This window comes from Leiobunum rupestre, chromosome 2 (assembly GCF_980474605.1).
Source record: "Leiobunum rupestre chromosome 2, qqLeiRupe1.1.hap1, whole genome shotgun sequence".
NCBI classification, from domain to species: Eukaryota; Metazoa; Arthropoda; class Arachnida; order Opiliones; family Sclerosomatidae; genus Leiobunum; species Leiobunum rupestre.
The window spans coordinates 73118758-73129560 of NC_143385.1; positions in this window are offsets into that span (position 1 = coordinate 73118758).

Sequence of the window (10803 nt, forward strand, 5' to 3'; positions counted from 1 at the left end):
ATATTGAGTGACGATCGATTATAGAAAGTAGGTTCGGTCGGCGTTTCACCATCCCTTTAATGTATTTTATTAATTATCACTTACTTTACTGGGTTGTGGAAAAGTAAGGTTTTACGATACTTTCGTTTGAGAGTTTTAATATAAAAATAATACCACGTATTACATTCCAAATATTAAAGCCACTATTCATAGTTTGCACCGAAGGGAGGGGCCTATGGTCTCCAAGGAAACTGGGAGGGCGATCAAAAATTCAAACCATTTCGCGCGTAGCTACTAAATAGGTAGCCATTTTGTTGGTAATCTCGTCAAAGCTACAAAACGTATTAGATTTATGCTTTAAAATTTTAAATGGGCCCTAAACAAAGCCAGATAAGATTCTAAGGCCGGGTATTTAAATAAAATATCAAATTACGACAGAAATATCTACGAAAAGAAGTTAACAAAGCTTATCAAAGTTAGGCCTTTGCGGTCATCCTTTTTACAATTACCTTCACTATCGAATAAAATAAACAATTTTCGCTCTCCCTTGGTAATTGAACTACTCGAACAATTTTTAACCAGGCAGATAACCATTTTTAACGTGAAAATAATTCCTTAATCATTTGAAAATAATTAAAATCCGCAAACAGACGATTGAAACTGTTAACCCTCCCGTTTTACCAAGAAATCTACACCTTCAAAATGGCGGCAAAGAACCGTTCATTCTTGCTCAAATTAAATATTTATTCTTGGTTCTTATATCTATACTTGGAACTGCGTCATTGATGACGTAGGGATGTAAACTATGTATAGTACAATTTAAATACAATGGTAAAAGCTGAATAAAATGGTTAAAGGAAAAGTCCAGGTTGGGTAAAATTTGGGTCTATTTGAAAGATCATGTTTAAATATACTCAAAAATATCAGTCGTAAAATTGTATCTTTTTTAATGACGATAAATTAATTTTTAAACGAGCAAAATTTACCCGCCAAGCGAGCTGCCATTTTCTTTCGCTTTCCCTCCGCAGACCGCACGCGGAACAAGTGCGCGTAGCGAACAGAACACTGTTATAGCGCGAACAGCGCGTGATTGAAGTCCTAAAACGTCACCGCGAAACAAAATGGCAGATCGCTTGGCGGGTAAATTTGGCTCGTTTAAAAATTAATTTCTCGTCATTAAAAAAAGATACCATTTTACGACTGATATTTTTGAGTTTATTTAAACATGATCTTTCAAATAGACCCAAGTTTTAACCAACCTGGACTTTTCCTTTAACTGAATAATTGAAAATGAGGAAAATATATACAAATTAAATACAGCCCAAACATTAACATGCAAAAATAAGCAAAGCCAATATATTTAAATACAGGCAAAACACGCGAATATGTGTAAAGCACTAATAATTACAAATTTAAATGTTTTTTTAAGGTATGCTCCAGAGACCTTCCAGTTTGTGGATGAAATAGCCCTGTAATTGATAAATAATTACCAATAAATTGAATTATTGATTTTAACCTTAGCTATTATTCATTTCGAGCGATGGCCAATCAACTAAAGAAACTGGCAGCGATAGCAATCCTTTTCAGAGGCTATTCAATGCTGTGGCACTTGACATCACAAGTGGAATGTTCATTTCCAAAAGATTGCTATCAATTTGGACTTGTTGTTCATAGTAATATAAATGTTGTTATAGGTTTCGATGATGGTCAACAGGGTGAAAGCGTTCAAAGCTCTACCAGGAATCCATTACGCTACTTGGAATGAATAACTGCTTCGATTCCCCGCCGTTGTGGCGGAACATAGTAGGCGGAGCTTATAAGACTTTGTTTGTCACTGAATTTGACGTCATTTAAGGCGGTATAAGCGTTTTTAGCCCCTCCCACAATGTTCCGCCACAAAATACCACAAGGGATATGGGGAGATACTCATTCCAAGTAGCGTTATGGATTCCTGGCTCTACACATAGCTTCCAAAAGCAGGACGAAGCCAGTACCACCCCAATTGTAGATGTTCCGAGTGCACGGCCAGAAGTGGTATCAAAAACATCTGCTGGTAAAATTTATAACATGAGTATGAATAATATTTGCAAAGAAAAAGGGCAATACCTGGCGGGGAGATGGTTTTCTAATATCCACAACGAGACTGATTTGAGAACGCTTTCCTCAAATCAGTTTCTGGCTGCTTGGCCATCATCAGTCGTAGGCAGGGAAACTTCCACTTGAAGCTCAACAATATTCTTCTAGTTCCGTCTTCAAGGAAACGTTCTCTCCCGTTTAAGGAGAGAATTGGTGAATCACCGTCCAGGGCATCACCAATGGTGACCGTGATGCCCTGGACGGTTTTGCCTCGGAGGAAAAAAAGCTTGCAGTTGAAATTGTGGAGTTGAAGGAAACTCAGCAAGAAATAAGGGACACTTTGATTCGAGTAGCTGATACCTCGGAGAGGAATGCTTCAGCTCTTGAAGTAGTGGCCGACAGTTGCAAAAGGTTCGCTGATACCCTTGAATGGCTGGCGGCTTGTGAAGAGCGAAACACGGAAGCAATATGCCAGCTATTGCTAGCAGTCACTGCTGGTCAATTGCAGTCACCTGTTAAATTAATTTTTCTGGTTATGATGCCCGAGGATTTAGGCCTGAACCCAATTTCAGTTATTGTAACTAAATGTGGTGATGGGATACCTCGTAAAAAAACGCGCCATTATTTCTACCACCAGGGTGGTGTGGAAATGAAATAACTCACATGATTTTTTATTCATAAAGATGTTAAATAAAATTTGACGATACCTTTAGTGGACGATACAGAGGTCTACAAGCTGTTGTCGTAACTGTCGTCCACGTTCGAGAAAGTTGTACTCTCCCACTTCCTCTAACTCGTCATTTTGCATTTGATGGGCCGCAGCAATCCTGAGTACATCTGCAGCTACCTGTGCTGTAAGTAAGAGCCAAAATGTTTCAGAAATAATTAAAATTGAAGATCTTAATAATAAACAATTTTTATTTACCAGGTGCTACAGGGTGAGGAACGTTGTTCTCAATGCAATAATTGTGCAAATAACAACAAGCTGTGATAATTTCACAGACTTTTGCTGGCTCATAGCACAAATGTCCTCCACTTTCATCAAGACACCTAAATCTGGATTTTAATACGTTCAATAACGTTTCCTCCTATTAAATCAACATCTTTGGATTATTTGGAAACTTACAATAATAGTTACACTTTACCTCGTTTATGTCTGTTATTAAATTCTAGCTCATTTGGTGTAACAGCATCCAAGATGGGAGTTATCAGCCAAGGTTGCTGTCCGTAACCATAATCACCAAGTAAATAACCTACAGGCATTCTACCATTCACAAAACTTTGGAATAACCCACGCCAAATGAAAGAATCATGTATGCAGCCAGGCCAACGGGCAACGACATTAAGAATCCTGAGGTTATTATCAGAGACTATTTGGACATTGATTGAGTGGTTTCGATTTCGGTTCAGATACTCTACGGTATTTTCGCTTGGTGCCTTTATATTCACACGCGTACAATCAACTGCTCCAATGATATGCGGTAAAGCACATCTATGCAAGAATGACCTCTGAAAAGACTGAAAGTATAATTTAATAAAACATACCTTTATTTCTTCAACCGTCTCCGCAAATACAGGAAACACGCGTGTGTTAGGCATAGTTTCAATAATAGCTCTGGTAACTCTATTTATTGACCTACTAACAGACGGTTGGCTCATTCCAGTTTCATAGTAGCTAGCTACGATACGTTGGAAAGAGCCAGAGCCATAAAATAGTAAGGTCGACAACACTTCATCTTCAACACTCAGAACATACTGGTTGACATCTTGTTTTATCAAATTTGGCCTTAATAAATCGAGTAAGCGACGCACATCCAATTTTCTCATACGGTATTGGGAAAGAAATTCCCTATCCGGCATTTCGAAGGCATCATGTTACGCTCCACTGAAAATTAGAAACTCTTCCGAGGAGAGGTATATTTTGGCTTGCCAACTTGTTATTTTTGCAAATAAAATCTCTTGGGCACTTTTAACTTTCATTGTATTATCTTTTTTATTTTAAGATAATTAGATATTATTCTTTATAATTTTTAAATATTAATTTTTATTTGTTTATTATTAATTTTTATTTGTTTATTATTAATTTTTATTTGTTTATTATTAATTTTTATTTGTTTATTATAATTTTAATTGTTTATTATTAATTTTTATTTGTTTAGTATTAATTTTTATTTGTTTATTATTAATTTTTATTTGTTTATTATTAATTTTAATTGTTTATTATTAATTTTTATTTGTTTATTATTAATTTTTATTTGTTTATTATTAATTTTTATTTGTTTATTATTAATTTTTATTTTTATTATTAATTTTTATTTGTTTGGTATTAATTTTTATTTGTTTATTATTAATTTTTATTTGTTTATTATTAATTTTTATTTGTTTATTATTAATTTTCATTTGTTTATTATTAATTTTTATTTTTTATTATTAATTTTTATTTGTTTATTATTAATTTTTATTTGTTTATTATTAATTTTTATTTGTTTATTATTAATTTATTCTTCTTTATAATTTTTATTATTTCATATTTTTTTAAAGAAATGACCGATAATTTGGGCTTCTATTAAAAACATGATGTGTCGAAAAAAATTTTAGTTAGCTATTTTCTAGTGTTGTAAGTCGGAAAATGACTGAAGCCTTTTTTCCGCTATTTCCGGCATTTTATTTTTCCGGGAAATTAACAACACTACTATTTTCAGAAGGTTTTAATTATAAAAAGTAATAATGTTATTTCTTAAGTCTAACCCAATATTGAGCTCTTCATATAAAATACGAGAGGTCACGTGAGTACGTTAGATTCATCGTGCAGTTAAAGTTAGAGAGCGCGCGCATATTTTTGTTTTTGTTGAGCTCGCGCAAAAACACACGAGACCCTATGCACGGTAATATTAGGAAGCGCGCGCTCCAAAAAATAACACTTTTTTATACATGTATGCGTATATACAGGGTGTCCACTAAAAAACGATCCAGGGCGAATATCTCAGAAACCGTTTTCTCTAGGAATTTAAATTTTTTATGTTAAGTAGCACGTGCAGGGGGCCAAAGAAGAATGATATCCTCGATGACCTTGAACCATGTCTTCAAGGTCCTCCAAAAACTATCTCGAGAACCGTAAGTGTTAGAAAGTTGGTTCCAATTAGAAAAGTGTTCCCCGTCACGTTTTATGCCTACATAGCGTGAACATGATCGGATTCGACCAATAGTAAGTAGATAAATGTTTTACCAAAATCACAAAGGTCGTAAAAGGGAAAATTGCAAGACAGCGCTAATAACTCCAAAACAAGTCGTGCTACATTATCGACTTACACCTCGAAAAATTCCAATTATAAAGTATAATTTAAAGTTATTAATACATAAAATGTGACGAAGAACAACTTTCTAATTGGAATTTTTGCTCTAAACGTAATGGTTCTCGAGATAATTTTAGTATGACCTTGAAGACAATGGTTCAAGGTCATTCAATTTTCCAAATATTAAAATGTCCTGCCATGATGCAATAGTCTAGCAAATTTCGATAATGTAGCACGACTTGTTTTGGAGTTATTAGCTCTATCTTGCAATTTTCCCTTTTACGACCTTTGTGATTTTGGTAAAACATTTCTCGACTTACTATTGGTCGAATCCGATCATGTTCACGCTATGTAGGCATAAAACGTGACGGGAACACTTTTCTAATTGAAACCAACTTTCTAACACTCGAGATAGTTTCTGGATGACCTTGAAGACATGGTTCAAGGTCATCGAGGATATCATTCTTCTTTGGCCCCCTGCACGTGCTACTTAACATAAAAAATTTAAATTCCTAGAGAAATGGTTTCTGAGATATTCGCCCTTGATCGTTTTTTAGTGGACACCCTGTATTATTTTATACACTCTTTAATATCCTTATTTGTGAGAGCTGCCATTTTATTACAGGTTTGATTTCAAATAGCGCATGCAATGCCGCTTCACGCGGTCAAGTGCACGCGACGTCTCGAGCTGATGAGCACGTGCAGGCGCCCTTGCCTGTACTATTTTAAATTAGGCCTGTAATGAGTGTATAGAAAGAGCTATTTCTCGCAAACGAAAGGTTTACTTAAGAGCTTTTCAAACCATAGACTAAATACAGTGGCGTAACTTAAAAAATTGGGCCTTAATTAAGATTGGGAAATTTTGTCCCTTTCTATATTTGACTCATAGTGACAGATGACTGAGATTGTGGGCCCCTATAAATAACGTGGGGCCCTTTGCCCGGGCCCTAATCCAACAAATTGGGCGTATCAAACTAGTGACGCCACTGACCATATAGTGGGCTAAATTTTTAAATCGCCATTTTGCGGGTCCCTCACAGCCTTTGAAAGTGTCTCGCTAGGGGGACTTTATTTCTGTGGAGATCACCACTGGGTGAATAGCTCTCAGGGAAATATTTCCAAAAGAGACATACTAATCGACAAATATTATAGACTTATGGTAATAACCATACTCAAATTACCTTTTGTTATTATTATTATTATTGTTTAATATTTTCTTTAACAAAATATCTGACTTTTTGGGCTAGTTAAATTTCTATTTGGTCTAGAGCAGCGGTTCCCAAAAGGTGTTCCACGGAACCCCAGGGTTCCGTGGAAAGGTCACAGGGGTTCCGAGAATTCGTAGCGCGTCCATCTTTGATTCTGTCAAGAGTCTTTCCAGATAAGTAAAAAAAATAGTTGGGGTTCCGCCAGAATTAGGTGGATAATTTAGTGTTCCATAGCAAAAACGAATTGGGAACCACTGGTCTAGAGGGCCTAACTGGCAACTCTTTTCTAAGTCAATTAGAGTGCGTCAATTTAGAAGAGCTGTTTTGTGACCTAGAATTAAAGAAATTATTGTTGTTAGAGCTTTGGGGAAAAAATTCTGCAGTCAAGAAAAAAATTATTTCAACTTGTGACTAGTTTGAGGCGATTTTTAGCGTGGCTCTCAATTCCGATAAAATACCTAACCTAATTGTTTTTACCTATTCTCCATTTAAAGACCGTAATCGCTTATCAATATTTCTAATAACATGGGTCCAGCAATGATATGATATTAACTTATTAAGATCCTAAATTACCGAAAAAACTACGAAGAAATATCATAAAACACCGTCAACAACTCAAAATAGTCGTATACCGGGGCGTCGGCCAATTCCTCGCTGCCAACTAAAACTGACTTAAATTTGAAAGAATTTCGATTAGGCTTAAAAAGCTCGATTTTTGGTTTTGTCTTTTCCTCAATATTATCGAAACCACTAGTCCGATTTTGAAACCAGATCCAGTTTTGGAAAGGAAATAATTCCGTGCGTCGATCGGTGTCACGTGCAAGAGTGTCACGAATTTCTATTGGTTGAAAAGGCGATGTTTCGGTTTATTAGGCCTCGGTCGAATACTTATTCTATATTTTAAAATTCAAAATAGCAGAAAGTTTTTCCGTTTTTTAAACTTTCCAAAAAGGTATCATTCGACTTTCTACTGTGAACGGTTTTTGAAACATTTGAAAAACAAAGTGTCCAGAAACGTTTGTCCAGCAATGTACCTTGGTGAATTCGTAACAAAATACGGTTTTAAACGCGTTAGTTAAATTAATACATTCGAAGTTTTCTTCCGTTGCTCCACGAGTAACCACTATTAAGAATGGATGGAAAACTCTCTTTTTTGTCACAGGTGCCAGTTAATTTTTAACAATTATCGGTCTAAAAATTATTTTTTTTATCGGATGAATAACTATAATCCCTAAAAACAATTAAAATCAGCCCCGGAATCCGATTGGTTCTCTAAAATTGACGTCATCCGACGCGAATGAGGCACAACCCAGTGACGTTCTTCTATACCCTTTCTCGTAACTGGAAACTTAATCGACCATGACACACGTGGGTCGTTTCAAGAAGATATAAATAAATTCTTGCCCTGTCCAGTAAATAAAACAATATCCAAGATTTGCAACCATCAGATGGCGCTATACAGTAGCGTCACCAGGATTTCAAAACTGGTGGCGCTTAAGTCATAAGCACTGGTCCGGGGCGTGCCACTGAGTGATATTAAACATTGAGGCTGACTAAGAAAAATGAAATTTTTGATGCCCATTTTTAAGTTTGAAGAAACCTTTCGCCAAGTGAATTTGAAAAATTCTGAATTTTAGGAGGCGTTTTTCGGAAATTTAAGGTTTCGCTTCGGAAATTTTTCAGGTGGCTCAAGCGCCGCTTAAAACACCCTAGCGACGCCACTGCCGCTATATGTTTTTATTAAGTTAAATGCTATATGAAGCGTGAATTGCATAGTCCTATTGGATTGTGACCATTGCTGTACTTAAGTCTCTAAACTTGTTCTTCTTCGTATATCCTGATTTTTCATCAAAGCTAGCCTGCCAGTGTTTTATCCCAGCGCAACCGTTCAATGGTTTTGAATCTGAGCTTGACGGAACTAGAGGAATCGTGGCTTCTACTTAAAATGCAAACCTAACCAGTGGCGGCGTTCACGTGGGGGCTCCGGGGCCCGATCCACCCCCCCCCCCCCGGGAAATCATACGGGAGCAGAGCCCCACAGAAATAAAATTGAGGACAAATAGCAATCAGGGGAAAATGTCCGATACCACGGTCCGAATTCAGTCTTTAACTGAAGTTGTTTCAATATTGAAGATGCAGGTAAAATTAAGATGAAATAAGCATAAAATTGATTTCGATAGATTCGTTCTAACACGAAATCGTGTACTGCATGTGGCCAAGGAAGGCTTAATAATCTAACCTTGTACCATATGTACCCAGATACACTTCTGAAATTTTCTTATTAGAAAGAAAAATTTTCTTTAAGAAATTTAGAATTAATATGTAGAGCTGAAGATTTTAATGCTTAAGTTATAAGCATATACATATTTGATTTAAAAATTATGGCCTGGGTCCCCACAGGAGTTTCTTCCGATTGCCGCCGCTGAACCTAACGTACGAAATAGTTTGCGGTCGTAGAACACATTTCTTGCTTTCCACAGGTTTTGAACTGGCAGCCATGCCAGGCGTCTCTGTCTAAAATAGTAATATCTATAGACCAGTGGCGACCGGGAGTAGTGGCGTACTCCTGTTATCCCAAGCGTCTGTGAGGACGATTACCAATCCCCCAACGTATCCCCCCTTTGGCCAGTGGCCGTTACACATATCTCGCCCTGATTAATCAGTTATTGTGTGCTGGTGTCTAAGGCCTTGGGTCGACACCAATTTGTGTTTATCGGAAAAAAAGGACCAGTGGCGGATAAACTTTCCGGCCGAGTAGTCTATCTAGTTATTTATCATTAAAATAATGTATTCATTCTTTTCGAATTAAGATATCATGGTTGCATAAGTATCAAGAAATTAAATACAAACATCAACATTACATAGTTACTTACTTTATTAAAAAATATACATTTAAAAGTGACTTCACAAATACACATTAATTAATAATAAAATCATTTAAAATAAATAGGGTGGAAATTGTAGACCTTACGGGCACACCTGGGGCACTCGCTTTTCTTGGTAAGAGCCAGGGTAAGACAAGAATCGCAAAACAAATGACCACAGGGCGTCGACACAATGCGTTTGTTCGAGTTAACAATGGATGCGTAATCCGAATAACAGTAGTAGCACCTAATGACGGGTTGGCCACTCGCATCACAGTCTTCAGACTTTTGAGATTTACCCTGCCAGAGTACTTCCAGCGATGCATCCAAGTTCTCTTTGTTGCGCGAAATAGATACTAGATGCGAAATACGATCCTTAGACGGCTGATCCCTCTTTTTCAGGGTCGATGTAGCTTCTGCGGCAAGGGCAGAGGAAGCGTTGGCTGTAGGGCTTCTCACCCAACGACCGCTGAAGTCAAAACACGGCCGTGGACGTGCAACATACTCGTTTGTGTGATAGGCTAGGCGTGTTCCCTGGCGTAGCCACTTGACCCGCCTGTTTCGGGGTAAAACTTTTATGACAGTGACTGGTTTATATTAAACAAATCTCAAGCCTTACCCTGTTGATTTAGATGAAGTCCTCACAGTCTCTTTATTGGAATTCTCCATTACACAACGACAAGATTATACGGACAAAACACTTAATGAATTAACAACCGCTGTGGTACAGAAAATCTGCTTTAAAAGTGCTGTGTCGGTGGCTTATATATCATTGTGAGTTTCAAAGTACCTTTTTTATTAACATACCTATTTTTTTTTGTTTTTTTAGGCGGATTGACTAGCACCCGCCCCGTAGGCTTGAGCTTTCTTAGGGACCGCATTGACAAGTTCCGGACACTGGGGTTTAAACCTATTTAGCAAATTAAGGCTGTAAAACTCGCTTGTAGGCGAAACCATTGTTATTTTTTAGTATATGGACATGAAAAATTTCTTCCAAGATAAGGGTACTCCAATTTCCAATTTCAAAGATACCCATTTTAAAGGTGGAATTTACCATTTTCAAGGTCAAAATGGCCGAGGGATCGGATATCTAAAAAATTACATTAAGTATCCTGCATTTGTTTTTTAAAAAGTCCCGAAAAAACTAATTCGTGGAAAAATACTGTAGGACTTTAAAAAATACCACAAAATCCAAGAAAAAATTGTTCAATACACAAAATATTAGAAATTCGAGTTAATTCGAAAAATATAGTTGAATTTAAAAAAACAACCAACATCTAGTATATTTGTGTTGGACCCCTCGAAAATCGTCCTTTTGTAGTAATAGTTTTTGATTATGTTTATTATATCTCCGAGGAACTTATGTGCCCTAGGAGAGGTTTT